Consider the following 14,805-nt stretch of genomic DNA (forward strand, 5'->3'; position numbering starts at 1 on the left):
ATGTGAGAGTGAACACAAAACTCCAGGGTCATTGACACCCCTTCTCTTAGATCCATATCAATCATATATAACAGTTGCAATGTGGATCAATGGCTATAGATGGAGTGAGGAGGTGATTGGTGAAGTCCGCTTTCAGTAAAGTTATTCTGAAACCTGTGGCAGGGGTGTGGAAATTTTAAAATAATCTACTTGTCCATGGGACAAAATGCAACATAAACCTACATGTCCTGTAAGACAATCAACTTGTCCCACCTATTCCCAAATCAATTACGTGGGATGACACACAGCCATTAGTGGATTTTTTTCATAAAACTGACCAGTGGTTAATCAGTGATTTTCAAAAATGTTGTTGGCAAACTTGACTTTATTGCTGAGAAAAGCGATATTCTCCTGAAGTGCTGAAACATAACAATAAATGATCTTCAATAAATCAATCAAATGACACTTGTTAAAGCGCACAGCTGTTTCGAAGGCAGCAACCCAGCACTCTAGCAGACCGTAAAGGCATGCCAAAGTAACTCGAAACTAAACGGAGTCAAACAGCAAGTTTTAAGTTGCCTTTTTAAGGCTGACGAGTCAATTAACATTAACTGAAAAATTAATTTTGCCTTGTGTACAGTAAAGCGGTTGCCGCCACAGCGAGACTTGAGAATTTTTGTAGGCCTCTGAAGATGACTATTGTTGGATATACGCACCCACTTTTGAGTATACAGGGACTGTCTATTCAGCAGATATGTTGGGCCTCACCATGATAAGCGCTGGAAGCCATCGTTAGATGGTGCCTCAACACTCTCCTGATTAGTCATGCCGCTGCACTTTGAATTAGCTTAAGTCAAATATGCAGGAAGACCAAGGTAGAGACTGTTAAAGTAAACGTGGGACATAATTAAAGAATACATTGTTTTCCCAGTCTCTTCAGGAACCAGACCAAGAAACGTCTTTATAATTTTCATCTTCAAAAGGCAGACAGGCAAAATATGTTTAATTTGTGACGTAAAAGAGAGGGTTGAGTCAAATATGATGCACACATTTCTAGCAGGTTTGTGGTATGATTAGGATAGGTTTGGCAGGCCAACAGACAAAAGGTGGCAGGAGCCATTTTGGTAAAAACCAAATCTTTTGTTTTGTCAGAATTTGGTTTAAACAATTTGCATCCATTCGAGTTGCGACTGCTCTAAGACATTGTTTGAAATTGTGAAAAGCTGCCTCCGTATTATCTTGGAAGGATCTTGAATAGCTGACTTTAGGTATGGTAGTTTGGATATACTGGTCCAAAAACAAGCTGCAGCTTATTTGCATATCGATCCATGTTGGGTGTATGTGGAAGTACCTACTGCGGAAACATCATGCTGCCAAAATATTGAGAACCAAAATATAGAATCTGGAGTTAAGAATAGTAAATTTTTACTTAACAATTACCTTCTCAAAATTTTGGCCCTCAATATTTTGTATATATTATTCTGGTAGCACGATATTCTGAAGGCAAAATTTAGGTAGAGTACCTCAGGGTTGCAGTAAAAAAGAAATAGATGAGAAATTCTGTGCAGTTGAGGAGGTGTTGTCTGTCACGAGATGTCTGGCCTGCTTCCAGCCTAATTGGTTCTTTCCTTTCATCTTGCCAAACTGACATACTCACTGCACATACACACAACCCAAATAAAATGACACACCCTCCCGGGACGAAAAAACAGACTCACCACACTCAAATGCCATTGCACAGACATAAAGCTACGCTATAGATGCATAGACTCATACATCACTTAATGGACAAACACACAAACACATGCAGGACCACACCCCTAGAAACTTGCCCCCGTGCAGACATAAACACACCCACTATAGATAGACCCAAGCGCTCTCTATAAACAAACTGTACCTAACAGGAACGGTTTGCATAACACGTGCCCTAATTTGGCACTGACTGGAGCAGAGATACTGCCCGCAAAGATATCCACGGATTTCCAAAAAAAGGCTGGAAGAAGCCACTCATTTTCTCTTCTAAGGTAGGACATTCTACAGATGTATAAAAAAATACAAATGTATGTTGCAGAAGGGAAATAATTTGTAGGAAGTTTAGGATTAGGTGGCAATGATGTCCAGCATAGGTCCATGAGGGCAGGTCAGACTCAATGGCCAGACTTTCAAAATGACCACAGATGGCAAAGTATTTTTGAGAATTAAATTGAACCTATTCCTACATTGGTTAATTGTAGATTATATTCATTCCTAATATTATGCATTGGTTCCTCAGACAGACAGCCTCACATTCTTTACTTGTTTTCTTTTCAAAACATGCCCAGTAGGCTAGGTCGTCCATTTCAGGTGTTTCGCTGCAGTTCTCGTTTCTCAAAAGGGTTAATTTCTGATATGCATTTCTTTACATGTCTTTGTTATTCATTTACTCACAATAAAATGTCACTTGAGGTGTCCAACATTTGGCAGCAGAATGTCACTCGTTTTAAGTACACTGTAACCACGGAAATGTCACCCATAAGCAATGAAAAATCGGCAGCTATGAGTATCACATCACACAAAAGGCCTTCAAAATGCTGGGCTAAGTGTGTAGCTAAACGAGCCAAAGCTAAAAGAGCCAAAAGCATAAGTCTTCCTTTTTACACATAAACTAAGACCACACTAAATAAAAAATACCCTGAAATGCCTAAGCACACTGACAACTTGTCAGCACCTCTCCCGAACAAAAGCTCACCTATCAGAACCTGAATAACAAGGTCTTTGCCCTCCGAGCAGCAAATCGGGGTCTCTTGGAACTTGATGCACCAGCCAACTCCTCTGCTCTCTTTAGCACAATTACAGCCGACTGCTCCAACCCCTGCAAAGCTGCCATGGTCAGATCCGGAGAAAATCTGAGCCAAATGGGACCCCGCACGCCAGATGAGACAGTCCTTTCCAGTGTTACACATGCAGGAATGCTTCCTTGCGCACCAGCAAATAAGGCTTGTAAATGCAAACTCACTATCCTGCATGAGCAATCTCCACCACACTTTCGATTTCTTTGAACAGACGCACCACAGGAGAAAGTGAAAACGGACAACAAAACAGACGGAGGAAAGGAGTTACCGCCGTGCCTCAGCAGATTTTATATTGCGTCTTATTATAACCTAAAAGGCAAGAAAAAATAACGTTACAATTGAGTTCCTTCGTGTATTATTGTGGCAGTTAGTGAGAAAAAAACATATACTGGCAGAGTCTACGGCCGCTCTCTAAGACCTCGCTCCTTGCTCATCCCAGTTTCATTCTCTTTCTGCTGCCTCTATCTCCTAGGCTTGCGGAGCAAAAGTGTCCAGTTATCAACACTAGCCACACAGGCATTAGCTGCTAGTAAAACACAAAAACGTGTTTTTAAAATCCTAGCCTGCAAGGAAAATAAATTGCAAGTTCTGTATTCGGCATCCCGTGCCATCACGAATACTATGGCATTAGTAAATGGAGCGAGAGAGACTTGTAGAGCTCTCATAGGCAGACAATTGTTCTTGTGCGCACAAGAGCTATGCATGCGTGCAGAAGCTACTACCAGTAGCGAAGAGAAGTGCATCTGAGAGAACACTACCGGCCACTCACCGAGCCGATAGCTGTAGGGGCGGGGCCAAGTAGGGAGGTCTCCATTTATTTTGATTTAATGTCTAGTTGTCCATCGGACAAAATAGACATTAAATCTTCTTGCCCCTGACAGAAATCAACATGTCTCGGGCGTCGGGCGATATGAATTCCCCTCCCCTGCTGTGTACATCCCCCTTTTTAGACTTTTTCCCTGTTGTCAACTATTCTGGTTGCAACCTTTAAAACCACACGTTGTGTCTCACTCTTAATTAACCGTTGACTCATAGCCTTATACCACACCCTATAGAAATGGAAGGCCAAGGCCTCAGTTTTGGCGATGACTTAGCTGATGAAATACTTAACGCACCATCCATCTTGGGTGCAGACGGCGGGGCAGCCACAGGGAGTCAAACAGAAGACTGGCAGTCCCTCTCATCTATGAAAAGAGATTGGGTCAAGATCACCCTGCATGGCGCCTTAATGACTGAATACCTGAGGGCAAATATTGCACCTAATGGCTTGATAGTCAAAATCTTTCCACGAATCTTCTTGGAAGACGGAACCTTCAAAGTCGACTGGTCTAAGGTCTCCTGGAAATGTACCAGGGACCTCCTTATACTAATCATCAGTACAGCAAAGAGACTAGCAGAGACCCTCCTCACAAGGATCCAATTGGTAGAAAGCACATTAAAGAGTGCAACTACATCCACACTCTTTAAGACCAAGCTGACTGAAATTAATCATGAGATGGCCGAACATCGTGAATATCTCATGAGACAAAAAGTCAAAAAACTACAAAAGGATGTCAACAACTTTGACGAAGAAAAAATCTACCCTTACCTGAAGGAAGACTTCATACCTCCAAATTCTAATACCTCGGGAGACTCCGGATCTAACTCCTCTAGAAGAGGCTCATCGAGCAATAGCAATTCTAGTACCGATTCGGCAAATCACGGTACCTCCCGCAGAGGCAATCGCCAGTTCTATCCCGACTTCCAAATGGCGGCTTACCAACATCCGGCATTCTGGCAATATCCGATGCACCCACAGGGCCCACCACCTTACCCTGTGCCACCACAAGGCCCCCCCCCCCCAATTTTACCCCCCGATGTTTAACCAACCTTTTTTAGGCAGAGGCTGGGGCAGAGGGCGTGGGCAAAGAAGAAAAAACAATCAGCGACAAGGAACAAGGATCCAGTGGGAAGACACTCCGAGAACCATGGAGACACGGAGCCATACGACCAACAAGAAGAAAACTTAGTGGTTAATCTCTCTCAGAGAAACCTCAGTGAAATGGAACAGAGGGTCTTACAGAAGGGCTTAGGGTTTGTACCCACTCCCAAGATTGACGCCTTCAAACAACAATGTGAGGTCCAACAATTCTTTCGGAAAATTAGATTGAAAGCCTTTTTTACCAACACTGAGGCTCCCGAACGGACAGATAGTGGTTTACACAATGCTTCCACTTTCACCCCTAGTACTAATATGGTTCCACCTGAAGTTATTACTTTTGAACAGGCTGTTCTTAAGGATCTAGCTAAAATCACCAATTCTAGACATTTCAATAACATGTCTAAGGCTGAAATGGAGACAGTCTCCAGCTTGTCCAATGACACCTCCATTACCATTAAACAGGCAGACAAAGGGGGAGCCACAGTAATAATGGATACAGTGGACTACGAATTAGAATGTAGACGACAATTGAGTGACCAAACCTATTACACCCCTGTCTCTACTGACCCAACCCCACGTCTCCTTACTACGATCACAGCCTTGGTCTTCTCGGCCGAGAGCCAAGGCTGGATAAGTAAGAAAGAAGCAACCTTTCTGATTAAAAAGAACCCACGCACCCCCTACTTTTACATCCTCCCAAAGATCCACAAAGGCACTTTCCCTGTACCCGGGAGACCCATTGTATCAGGCATTGGCTCAGTGTTGGAACCCTTGTCACAATTTTGTGATTTCTTTTTTCAACCACTTGTACACAAGACCAAATCTTACATACAAGACACTTCAGACCTTTTGAGACTTTTATCGTCTCTACCCCCTACAGATGAAATCAACTTACTGTTGAGTTTAGACGTGCAGGCCCTCTATACCAACATACCCCAGAGGGCCACACTCGAAGTGGTGGAAAACATCCTTCAACTTGAACCTTGGCAACACAACACTCCCATAAGTTTCATTATGGATTGTGCTACCCTAGCCATGACAGAGAATTTTTTTGAATTCAGAGGACAGGTCTACAAACAGACACAGGCCACTTGTATGGGTAGCACCTTTGCGCCCAGTCTGGCCTGTCTGTACATGTCCGATTTTGAGTCCCGTTACATTTTCAACCATACCAACCCCTTTAACACTGATGTTTACCTCTGGAAGAGGTTCATTGACGATATTTTGATACTGTGGAAAGGAGACATGTCAACTTGTCTAGAATTTTGCCACTGGATCAATACTTTGGATCCACACCTTAAATTCACACACACAGTGTCAGACAGGAGTATCCCTTTCCTAGACCTGAACATCAATCTCCACGGAGGTATACTCTCTACTTCACTATATAAAAAATCAACGGATCGTAACAGTTTGTTACTATACTCCAGCCATCACCCGCGGAGTTTGAGAGATAACCTACCCGTGGGGCAATTCTTAAGGATAAGACGTAATTGTAGCAATCTAACTGACTACAAGATTGAAGCTGAAAAACTAACCAGGAACCTGAAAGCGCGTGAATACCCAGCGAAACAGATTGCCCAAGCCAACAAAAGAGCTCGCAATAACCCAAGAGAGGCCCTGCTAGAACCTAGAACCAAAAGCCAAGCAGAGAACATCACGTGTGTTACCTCGTTCACCCCGGTATCTAACCAGATCACCAAGGTGATCAAAAAACACTGGAATATACTTAACACGGGCTCATTGACCCTAGAAACACCTAGGTTCTCTTTCAAACGCACCAGGAACCTGAGGGACTCTATAATACACACTCGTCCACGAACACAGAGCCAGATAACACAAAGAACACTATGGGAGCTGCCCCCTGTCACCGGGCATTACCCATGTGGCTCCTGTTCTGTATGTCACCTCACTGACATACACAAGACAGTTGATATCAACGACAACTGCAAGTGGGAATTACGACGCCATACCAATTGCAACACCACCAACTGTGTTTATATGATTACATGCCCATGCACACTTCAATACATAGGCATGACAACACGTCCTGCTAAGACACGCATCATAGAACATCGCAGCAACTTCCGCTGTAAAAGAACGAACACTAAAATGTGTGCACACTTTCTAGAGAAAGGACACCCCCCCCGATTCCTTTAGATGGCTTATTCTGGAAACGTTTCCAAACATAACTAAAGAAGCCTTACTAATTAAGGAACAACGGTGGGTGTATAAAAGTGGCACAGATATCACAGGACTCAATGATGCCATTCCATGGTGTTCCTTAAAACCCCCCTGAGATCTAGGATACACCAAGCTTCTGAGCCACCAGACTAACTCCCTCACATACAGAGGTAGTTCTGCCACTGGACTGAATGACACCACCCTTTAGGCCACACACACCACCGTAAGACATAGCGCATACGAGGCTCTGTAATCACCACCCTGATTTCTGATTAGCTCAATTGTATAGCGATCTCCATACTTGCAACACTAAGCTTTAACATTCAGGCAAATTTTATGGAGATAACAACCAACTCATTCTATGTACGTGTGGTTTATGCATTGGATACATATGACTGTTTAAGACTCAGTTGCCATGGTCACTTGTTCAATTGTAGTATGGTAACCGATTATCCCAACAATCTTACGGGTTAACCGACAACCTTCTACCAACTAGATCTGGGAGCTTCCATGAAACTCCAGTACTTTTCCCGGTTACTTTTACACCAAGAATAGACAATACTTACTAAACCGGAACTATGCACACTACAACCAACTCCTAGTCTATATACGACTTCTCCACTCGTATTTCACCCAACATGGCGGCCAACTCTAGCCACTCTTTCGAATGAATGTTGCATTCTAGACCAACTCGGACCGTGACGCATAAACACACACGAGACCGTAGAATCCCACCCCCCAGTCCTGGTAGTGCGGGGTAGGTCTACGAGCGACACGGACTCGGCGTGTCAGTAAGTAAAACCCTCTTGTTTTTTACTTGTTTTTTACGTGCTTTACGTTTGTCACTGGTTCTATTATGTATCGCTAGCTCTACTACGCACATTAACTACTATATGGCTTTGTTACGCCTAGTCACTAGTTCTTTCGACTTCATTCTAGTTTGAGACCGGTCCACGCATACGGGAACCAATAGATTAACACAATAAGTATGACAAGGAGCATTTACAAGAACTACGCTCCTATTTTCCATTTAGTGGGAGATTTTCATATAACGCATTTTTTCAGAATAACTTTACTGAAAGTGGACTTCACCAATCACCTCCTCACTCCATCTATAGCCATTGATCCACATTGCAACTGTTATATATGATTGATATGGATCCAAGAGAAGGGGTGTCAATGACCCTGGAGTTTTGTGTTTACTCTCACATGGTTGTGAATAACGTGACATCCAAGAGAAGGGGTGTTAATGACCCTGGAGTATTGTGTTTACCTAAACTTTTTTTAAATACTGCCCCCATACACTAATACAGAACGCAAGGAACTCCTTGCGCAAGCCTACCAGGGACTGCAGTGGTTTATCCTATGGAATAGATAGGGTAAGTGCAACTACTGCTGTTATAACTCTCTCTAGAGTGATCACTTCACGTGGTTTTGTGTGTTTTTAATCCCCTTCCCCCTCCCCACACAGATTGTGCACTTTCATTGTAAATGCACGCTCCACCCGCACCATGTACGATAACTGTTTTGTGAATGAGCGTTTTTTAACGATTTTGGTCTCCCACTTTCCATACAGGTAGACCGAGATGCAGGTAACAATACCAGTTATACATATTAACGCTTGTTGTCTATCACTTAATCTTTCTGGATAGACCTGTAGATAGAATTTCAAGGTCCTGACGAATCACTTGAGTACAACTCAGTTATAGTGAGAAACATGTTGACTATGACGAGGCAGTGTAGATAACCCAGAACATAGACCTGAGTTACTATCACTTTACCTCATGTTTTTTAATCAGGTGAGGAGACATCATAATAAAACTATTGAGATAGTACTCCCTCCCCTTTTTAACATTCATCTACATCATCACCAAGCCCCACACCTTTTTTCAGTTGAACAACCGGCTATCGTGGATATAGAAGATCTCCACAAGAGTGCTCTCTAAACAAGAGCCCGTCGGGTATTGCACCAGCCGACTCGACGTAGGAGCAGCCCGATGATGTTACGTTACATCCTGAAGGGTATGTGATTCACAATATCCCGATGGCTGTGTGAGGGCTCCAATATCCACAACAGATATCTTCCTACATGGTACATCCCTTCCCATTCCCTTTAGGAACAGCTTTGTCACTTGTTGTTTACATACTTTGGGCACACTTAGCTGGACCTTACCAAAAGCCCTTTTGGCCCCCCTCCCCTTTTGTTGATTTACATGACCTCAGTATGCCAGGTGGCGCCTCGGTGATGAATGAGGGCTGTCCCCCTGGTGTAATGCTCTATTGAGAAGAGGGCTGTCGCACTGTGCAATGCTGTGACCCGAAGGGGCTGTTTTCCTGTGTGCGCTGTCACAAACCCCGTATGCCAGGAGGGGGACCATGGTGAAGTGAGCGGGCTGTCAGTTTGCAGCTTTGAAGAAGAAGCAAGCCATTACTCGAGGGGGAAGAGCCATGATTCAACTACGCAACAATCCAGGCGGTCACAAGACCTGCCGCCAGATTCAGGCAAGCTTACCACATAGGCGGAGGAGTGTGCGGACACCTGCAGCCTCTACTGTACCATCCAGTCTTCTGCTCTCCACCGGGCCACAGAAGCATGACAGGGCACTCTGACCCTCCACTCCCACGAAAGCGGGTAAGACTGAATACTTAGCTTGCTCTGAATTAAACGCACTACAGCGTGGAGGCACTTTGACTTTCTCAAATCCATCATGGAACTTCTAAGACTTAAACTCATTAGAGGGGCTAGCTGGAATGCTGCCTTACATTAATAGGGAATAACCTTGATCCTTTTACAGGGAATTGGAACTCAAGAGCTCATTTAGGGAAAGCTAATGTGCCTTGCTTTAGAAGACTGCGTATATTAATTGCGCACAAAATACATGGGTGGATGTACAGGAACGCCAATACACCACCAATGTAAAACCTACCTGAAGCACGGTAACACAGGACAGCGCAATGGGCTGCCTTGCATATTTCTCCACCTCCACAAAGCCAAGCAAAAACTATCCTATGAGGCTATTTCCTCTTTGTATTTGTGCTGCAGAATGGAGGACATAACAAAGAGAAATGGATATATTTCTCCTTGTTACTCCAGCCTCAGGTAGACTCACCAGTGTGGAGCAAACCTGTGTTTACAAGTCTTTTTAAATATGAGTTTGCATCAAAATACATCAATGAATGCACAGAAACGCCCTAGCACCACCCATGCAATGCCTACCTGACGTAAGGTAACGCAACGCAACGCAGGGCTATGTGCTGCCTTGCATTAGTGTTTTTTTTAAACAAACCCACACAAATGGGATTTGTGTGGTACTGTAAATCCCAAAATAGATTTAATATCAGGGTTGTGCCAGAAAAGTGACTCATCCCTGATGCAAAATCTGGGCCTCAATTTATAAATGTTTTCTTTTTTTAACTCTGTCACGAAGAAAGTAGCAACAAGGATAAAACTGACAGTAAATCTGTTGTGCTTAATTGGTTGCAAAGACTGTAGTTTAAAATATCTTATGGGGTTAAGGCACCTACCTGTTGCAGAGATCGGTGTGTTCCCAGTAAATCTGAGTGAATGATAATGGTAAGATAACTCAGGAGGTTAATGCAATTGCTGGAAAGATCTGTGTTTTGTCTAGCCACAGTTTTGACTCAAAGTAACACAGAGGATTATCGTGACTCCTGAAAAACTGATCATGTAACATGCAAATGGCAAGGAACTCTTCGACATCATCAAAGAGTTCGCCCAGCCAAACAGCGAGTCTACAGACATCCCACCATCCCAGGACCTCTGCGACAGACTCAGCACCTTCTTCCATCACAAAATCAAGACCATTTACAACAACTCCGACGACAACAACCCAGAGGAACCCCTTCCCACTGCTCCCAGCACCACGCAACCGACACTAGACAGCTGGAACACCCTCAGCATCGAAGACACTCTGATGATGATGAAGACCACCCACTCCGGGGCCCCCATGGACCTCAGCCCCCACCATGTGTACCGCAGAGCCACAGACATCACCGCCCTGAGCTTCAATGAATCATCAACCGATCCCTCGAAACAACATATTTCCCTGATGACTGGAAACACGCCGAGATCAACCCCCTCCTGAAAAAACCTTCAGCGGACCCCACCTCCCTCAAAAACTTCAGACCGATCTCCCTGCTCCCTTATCAGGCCAAAGTCATCGAAAAATCTGTACAAAGCCAACTCCCCGCCTTCATAGAAGAAAACAACATCCTCAACTCCTCCCAATCAGGCTTCAGGAAGAACCACAGCACCAAAACCACACTTCTCGCAGCAACAGACGACATCTGTTCCCTACTTGACAGGGGAGAGACAGTGGCCCTCATCCTTCTGGACCTCTCCACGGCCTTCGACACTGTCTCTTACCGCACCCTAGCCCACAGACTCCACAAAACGGGTATCCAGAACAAGGCTCCCAATTGGATCCGCTCATTCCTCTCTGGTAGAACTCAACGAGTCAGACTCCCTCCATTTCTCTCAGAACTCACTTCAACCACCTGCGGAGCCCCACAAGGATACTCCATCAGCCCAACCCTGTTCAACATCTACATGGCCCGATCGCATCCATCGACAGAGCACACAGACTTAACATTACATCATACACAGATGACACCCAACTCATCCTCTCCCTCTCCAACGAACCCAACATCACCAGATGCAACTTTCAAGACGGATTGAAAGCTGTCGCCAGATGGATGAAGAACAGCTGCCTACAACTCAACACGGACAAAATCGAAGTGCTCATCATGGGCCCACATCCCAATGCCTGGAACGACACCTGGTGCCCCCCCCCCCCCTTCCCCCACGGACCACGCACGCAACCTCAGAATCATCCTGGACTCCAAACCCAAAATGGACCACCAGGTCAATGCCATCACCTCCTCTTGCTAACACACCCTCCGCCTACTCCGAAAGACCTTCAACTGGATCCCCCCCGAACACAGGAAAACCTTCACACACGCCCTCATCAGTAGCAGACTGGACTACGGCAACACACTCTATGCCGGGATCAACAAGAACCTCACCCGCAAACTCCCGAACATCCAGAACGTCACCGCCAGACTGGACTACGGCAACGCACTCTATGCCGGGATCAACAAGAACCTCACCCGCAAACTCCAGAACATCCAGAACATCGCTGCCAGACTAGTCCTCAACCTACCACACCACTGCCACATCAGCCAACACCTACGGACCCTACACTGGCTCCCGGTCGAGAAGAGAATCACCCTCAAGCTTCTCACCCACGCACACAAGGCCTTCCACAACACCGGATGCGCCAACCTAAACCACTGCCTCACGTTCCACGCTCCCCAACGTTCTCTACGCTCAGCCCAGCTCTCCCTCGCGACGGTACATCAAATCAAGAAAACCAGAGCTGGAGGATGCTCCTTCTCCCTCCTCACGGCCAAAGCTTGGAACTCCATTCCTCTCCACCTCCGACAGACCACAAGTTCCTAAAGGACCTCAAGAACTGGCTCTTCGATGGAACCCAGTGACCCTCCAGATTGCTGCGGACCTCCTCTCCCCCTTGCCCCCTATCCCCCTGTGCCTTAAGACCCGTTTACGGGTGAGTAGTTTGCACTTTACAAACCCACGATTGATTGATTGATTGAAATTAAAATTTTATTTTATGTAGATAGGTGAGTGGGTTACTGATTTGAACACAGAGGTCCTTATGTTACTCGCGGTGGCATTATAATCCTTCAAATATAGCACAGTGAGCTATGAAATATGTGACTTTCACACCTTGCAACCCCCCACTGTTTATGTAACACACCCTATACATTGATTTACAAACTTATATGATTATTGTATATGTAATATGTATGTGTGATGTAGAGCACTCTGACACCCTGCATTGGGATGAGTAGCGCTATACAAGAGAAAATAGTGGTGTTTAAATTATTTCAGCACCTTCTCATGGGTAGTAAGTGCTATATAAATGCAGTTTATTTTGTGTAAATACTGGGAAAGACCAACATATCTGATATTCTTACAGTGCAAGTGTATCTCCTAAACAGGGACTGAACAAAGCGAAAAGCAGCCTCTCTTAAGTGCTAACAAGGTGTGAGCCTTTGTTTCCCTTCACTGCATTTGCATCTAGGTGTGAGACTCCAGACTGCTCCCAGCCAGGAGACTCGAACAAAAAGAGGCCTGATAACCCCTCAAATTCGGCCCAGCAGGAGTCTGAAAATAAGAATGCCCCATCCCTGTCTGCACGTTGTTGCAAATTTGTATTTGTAGTTTGGGATTTGGAATGCACACAGCTACTCGAAGAGTGTTCTGGCATGAACCTGGAGGAAGGAAGGAAAGGCAAGAGGGGACAGCTAGATGAAGAGAAAGGTCTTGAGCCTTTTCCTAAAAAGCTTGGAATCCTGAATGTTGTGGAGAACCAGAGGGAGAGGGTTCCAGGCCGAAGCTGCCCTGAAAGCAAGAGAGCTCCCTCCCATTCTCTTAAGGCAAAATCTCGGGACATAGGCTAGAAGCTGGGCACCAGAGCGCAGCTGCCTGGTAGGAATATAAAACCTGAAGGGAACTTAATCCTCTCCAGCATAGGCAGCCAAAGAAGATCATGCAAGTGTTGTCTCACAATGGTCTTTATGGGGACATTAAGAAGAGTTCTGGCCGCGGCATTCTGAATCACCTGTAATTTGTTCAGGCGGTAGCTGGGCAAACCTACATACAAGGCATTGGCATAATCAAGGCGCGAGGACACCAGAGCATGGGTAACAGTTTCCCTAGCTTACCTAGGGAGAAGAGGGAGCAACTTTTTTAAGGATTTCAAAGTGCCAAAGCATTGACCAGTGAGCTTCTTGATCTGAGTAGAGAAGTTCAATTTCTCGTCAAACCAGATTTTTCGTGGGATGGCCTTCAGAGGTCGGCAAAGGCGAATCATCTGGCCACAATGATTTCCGAAACGGAGGAGGGAAATTCCAGAAAAAAAGTAACTCAGTTTTTTCCCTGTTGCATTTTAACTAAGCAGCGGACAGCCATCAAAATACCGCTGATAGACAAGATTTAGCAAGGGTGGTAGTAGAGTCATTTTTCTTCCATGTGAGGAGGAGCTGGGTATCATCAGCAAAAGTGATGATCTATGTGCCAAGCTCTTCAGCCAACTGTATAAGGGGAGTGACATAGATGTTAAAGAGAAGAGGGCTCAAACTAGACCCTTGTGGCACTCCTGTGGTCACAGTCTGGGGAGAGGAAGACAAAGGGGGATCCACATTTGTTGCGTTCTGCCCTCAAGAAAGGATTTTAGCCATCTCCAAGAACACCCTGACACTCCAATCTCTAGGAGACAGTCAAAGAGCAGGAAGTGTGGCACAGTGGCACAGTGTTGAACGCCGCTGATAGGTCTAACAAAATCAGGCCTGCCCGACCACCTGAGTCCAAAGTTTCCTGGATGGATTCAGAAACTTCCACCGGAGCCGTCTCAAAACTGTAAGTGGCTCTAAAGCCAGATTGTGAAGGATTAAGCAGGCCATGCCAGTCAACATACTCTGACAGTTGCCTGTTAACCAATTTTTCACATACTTTTCCCACGGCAGGAAGGAGGGAGATAGGGCGATAACTGGAGGAGATGGTAGGGTCAAGAGTAGGTTTTTTCAGCAGTGGGACAATTTTGGCCTGTTTGCATGTAACAGGCACCGTAGCTGTGGTAAGAGAGAGATTAATCCGCTGATTTAACACTGAATTGATTGTCTCTGCGGCCAAAGACAGCAATCTAGCTGGTTAGGGGTCTGCTGGTGAGCCAGATTTAAGTGACTTGAGGGCCGCCAGGGAGTTAGGCTGAGCAATGGCTGTGAAGGCGACCAAATTGGATGGCGAAGCCAGAGACAGGCCATTAGGGGACAAGTTCATAGCTG

The sequence above is a fragment of the Triturus cristatus genome, chromosome 6 (genome assembly GCF_964204655.1).
Source record: "Triturus cristatus chromosome 6, aTriCri1.1, whole genome shotgun sequence".
Taxonomy (NCBI): Eukaryota; Metazoa; Chordata; class Amphibia; order Caudata; family Salamandridae; genus Triturus; species Triturus cristatus.